This window comes from Palaemon carinicauda, chromosome 28 (assembly GCF_036898095.1).
Source record: "Palaemon carinicauda isolate YSFRI2023 chromosome 28, ASM3689809v2, whole genome shotgun sequence".
NCBI lineage: Eukaryota > Metazoa > Arthropoda > Malacostraca > Decapoda > Palaemonidae > Palaemon > Palaemon carinicauda.
The window spans coordinates 3,366,559-3,371,558 of NC_090752.1; positions in this window are offsets into that span (position 1 = coordinate 3,366,559).

Consider the following 5,000-nt stretch of genomic DNA (forward strand, 5'->3'; position numbering starts at 1 on the left):
TAATAATAATAATAATAATGATAATAATAAAGAGTAAGAATCCACTTCTTGAGTTTGATAAGTGGGAGGGGTGTTGAAATAGAGAAAAAAAAAATTTGCCTTGGAAGAACATTACAGAAACATTGTAAAACATGTAAGGAATTACACGAATAGTATTAATTCCTTTTGAATTTGAATTACCAAAATGCTACAGCAGTTGGAAAAGTAGATATGAAAGGTAAATATATTGTTTTAAACGATTAAAACTCAGATCTATATTTCTATCTATATTATTGATCACAGAAAATGATGTTGAGGAAAACTTTATGCAGCATTAAAAACATATAAAGTATAGAAAACTATTCAGCTCTCATACAGTGCAGAAATAGTTATATCATCATCATCATCGTCATCTCCTCCTACGCCTTTTGGCGCAAAGAGCCTCGGTTAGATTTCGCCAGTCGTCTCTACCTTGAGCTTTTTAATCAATATTTCTCCATTCACCATCTCCTACTTCACGCTTCATAGTCCTCAGCCGTGTAGGGCTGGGTCTTCCAACTATTCTAGTGCCTAGTGGTGCCCAGTTGAAAGTTTGGTGAACTAATCTCTCTTGGGGAGTGCGAGGAGCATGCCCAAACCATCTCCATGTACCCCTCACCAAATCTCTTGTTTAAATACTTGGTCTGTGGCTGATCAGTTAAGTGTTAGGGGTTATATTGTTACCTCAATGTTCCACTAATGGATCAGCAGGTGGCCAACGAATGTCATTGGATATAATGTTGCCCTGTTGTATAGCTAGTGGGTAATCCACTAGTCAATGAAGTGCTAGTGGCTATAGTGTTAATCCAATATTTCACCATTGGATCAGCCAGTGGACAGTAAAATACCATTGTACATAGTGGCACCCTGTTTTCTAACTATAGTCAATTTCTTTTAGCGATGCAGATTTGCACCGACTCGCAGCGGTGCCCTTTTAGCTCGGAAAAGTTTCCTGGTCGCTGATTGGTTAGAATTATCTTGTCCAACCAATCAGCGATCAGGAAACTTTTCCGAGCTAAAGGTGCACCGCTGCAAGTCGGTGCAAATATGACTCGCTAAAAGAAATGGACTATAGTTGATCAGTTGATGGTCAGTGAAGTTCTAGTGTATATAGTTCTACCCTAGTGTTTCAATAATGGATCTGCAGCTGGTAAGTAAACTTCCATGGGATATAGTGTTACCCTGTTATTTAACTAGAGGGTCAAGTACTGGCCACTCAAGTGTTAGTGGGTATAGTGTTACCTTAGATTTTTAGTAATGTGTCAGCAGCTTGTCAGTGAAATGGCACTGGTTATTGTAGATTATTATATATTACCTTAATTATATGCACCTTTTACATTTCTGTTACAAACGCATGTACATGAGCCCCATTGTCAGCTCTCCATGCATGCACATGATCAGTCTTCTCGTTATCATGTCTTACGAATGGGTCAGTGGTTAGCCAGTAAAGCGCTAGTGGAGATGATTATAATGGATCATAAGCTGACCACTGGACTTCTATTATCTACCTAGCAGGTCAGCAGCTATGCAGTGAAATGCTAGCGGATATAGCGCTTTCCAAGTACTTCACTAAGGGATTAGCAGGTGGCTAGGGAAACGCCATTGGATATACTGTTCCCCTTTTATCTAAACAGCAGGTCAGTTGTTGACCTGTGAAGTGCTAGTGGTTATAGTATCATCCTCGTGTTTCACTAATGGGTCAGTAGCTGGCATGCGAAGAGCATGTGTTACCCAGTCAGCAAAGTGCTAGTGGATATAGAGCTATCCGATAGTTTCATTATTGGGCCAGGTGCTGGCCAGTGAAACGCCATGGGATATAGTGTTATCCTGTTGTCTAACTAGTGGAGTGGTGGCTGACGAGTGAAGTGCTATTGGATATTGTGATAGTGTAGTGTTTCACGAATGGATTGGTAGCTGGCATGTGAAGAGCCATTGGATATACTGTTATCTTGTTGTCTAACTAGAGAGTCAGCAGCTGGCCAATAAAATACGAGTAGATATAGAGCTATCCTAGTGTTTCATTTATGGACCAGTTGCTGGCCAGTGAAATGCCCATGGATATAGTGTTACCCTGTTCTCTAGATAGTGAGTCAGCAGCTGTCCAGTAAAATACTAGTGGATATAGAACTATCCTAGTGTTTCATTAATGGGCCAGTTCCCGGCCGGGGAAATGACCTTGGATATTTTGTTAATCTGTTCTCTAAATAGTGGGTCAGCAGCTGGCCAGTAGAATACTAGTGGAAATAGAGCTATCCTAGTGTTCATTTACGGAACAGTTGCTGGCTTGAAATGCCCTTAGATATAGTGTTACCCTGTTCTCTAACAAGTGGACCAGTAGCTAGCAAGAGAAATGCTAATGGATACAGTGCTATTTCAATGTTTCCCTAATGGGTCAGCAGCTGGCTAATCAAGTGCTATTGGATTATTGTTACCCTGTTTTCTAACTAGTGAGACAGTGGCTGGTAAGGGAAACACTAATAGATATAGCAACACCCTGGCAGGCTAGTGAATTGTGAGTATAGTACTAGTGGGTCAGCAACACTGCATTGTGGAACACCATTGGATATACAATTGCTTTACCCAGATGTTTTGCTAATTTTGTGCATAACAGAAATAAGCTTACAGTGATCTTTGATAATATTTATGTGGGATGTATGAGCTTCATTAATGTCGATAAATTTGTCCATTTATTGAATTTTATATATCTGTATTTAGCTGTAATATTATCTTCGACATCCATGGCCATGGTGCAAGTGACGCTAGTCTGGCATGTCGAATCACTAGTGGTCTACCCTCTTGAGTGTTCTCAGGACTTCAGAATGGAAACAATTTTACTTTCCTCAATCTTTAGCTTTATGCCTATTAGGATTAGAAATTAATTGTTATTGTTTTCTGCTGTTCCTAAGATGAAGACGAGTTTTTATCCTATTTTGAGGATTAGAAGATAAGGGTTGTGGTGGCCGATGTGGCAACGTCCTGACTGGTGAACGCCAGACTGTTCAAGTCCCGCTCAAACCCGTCAGTTACTTTGGTCGTTACAACCTCACCATCCTTGTGAGCTAAGAATGGAGGGAGGCCCTATAAGTCTATCTGCTGAGTCATCACCAGCCATTGCCTAGCTTTTCTTGGTCTTATCTTGGGTAGAGAGAGGGGCTTGGGTGCTGATCATATGTATATGATCAGTCAGTCTCTCGCACATTATCATGCTTGATAGGGTAATGTCACTGTCCTTTGCCTCAGCTATTCATGAACGGCCTTTAAAAGCACTTAAATTAAGGTTTTTGGATAAAATTTTAACGTTTCTCGGCGAATCATAAACTCTGAACTTCATGAACAATGAAACTATATATTGGTATAATTAAACTATATATTGACAGTCTCATATGAAAAAACATTAATGTGCATGAATAGATGTTAATAAATATTTATACTTGAAAGTTACAATTGTATGGTTAACACTTAAATATTAACCATCTCAGAAAAAAAAAAATATTTTTGATCAATGAAATTCTTGGAGCACAAGTTGTTCTCTTCTATAAGTCAATATTCAAACATTTGCAATCAGTTTATTTCTCAACACTCTAGTTGCAAATATGCGTCCATGAAATTTACTAAATAGAAATAAACCCTTCCTTTTACATAGGTAGATTTTATATTCCGTCCCAACTTCCCATTACTTATTCCAGGACATCAACCACTTCCCCCCCCCCCCCTCCAGTCTGTGACTTCCCCTGTTTCTTTATTTCACTCCAAAAATACTTCTTAAGCCACGGGCCCCCGGTCCTAAGATATCATCCTCATTTACAGTGGTGTGGCGGTCTGGGTACTACTGGTACTCCCGGTACCTTACCGGTACTACTTCCTACCACTCCGCTATGTATATGTACTCTCCCCCCCCCCCCTTGTCATTCCTCTATCTCTATTTCACTTCCTTTTTTCTATTTGTGGAAGTACCATACACTATCCTGTTTCCCATCTACCTTCATAGTCATTCCCATAAATGTATCTCCAGGCAGGCAGTAAGGCAGACAGACACGCAGGCAGGCAGAGAGAGGCAGGTCAGGCAGGCAGGCAGCCAGCTAGATGCAGGCAGGCAAGGCAGGCCTGGCTGGCCCAAAGGCCAACGACGTGGCCAAGGGGCGAAGAGGCTAAGCCGAGTAAGACGCGTTGACAATGGTAATATTGGACTCGCAGAAGGGAGACAGCAACCTTCTTGCTTCGCTGCCGAGAGCCCTCGGGAGCACCCGAGGTCTTTGGAGAGATTTTCTTCTTGATTTATTTTGCTAGGACGCGACCCTTTCCTCCGAAAGCCTCCTCCTTACCCCCGCCTCTACCCTCCTCCTCCTTCCCTCCCTCTCCCCTCCTCCTCCTTCCCTCCCTCTCCCCTCCTCCTCCTTCCCCCCTTGTCCCCTCCTCCTCCTCCTCCTCAGCGTTACGACCCGTGTCCTACGGAGATAAAAGGCTAGGAGTCATGCGTCTATAAAAGCACAACGACAGATGAAAGTTCTCTGCATAAACAGAATCGACAAAAGGAAAAAAAAAGGAAAAAAATGGCAACGAAAGGACAGAAAGACCAAATCCCCCAAACACAACGAAATCCCTTCTCGGCAGAATCTCAAGTCCGCCGAAATCCCGCTAGAAATATTGGCGCTGGCGTGCCGCGAGCTGTGCAGGGATTACCGGCTCATTACCGGGTCGCTACAAACAAGGATCAAGTTGTCCGTTTCCCCTCCACCCCGTCACAGCTCGTTTAGTGGTCTTGTAACCTACCCGTCCTCGCCCTCTTTTTTTATTTCATAAAAGATTATATTTTTTCTCTCTTGTAATACATTTTGAGAAATTCTTCGAGCGGGGAAAAAATAGATTCGAACGTAGCCTTTACTTTTACAATAGAATTATTCAGCTTAATTCAAAAGTCAAAATAGATTCGAACGTAGCCTTCAATTTTTACAATTCAATTATTCAGCTTAATTCAAAATTCA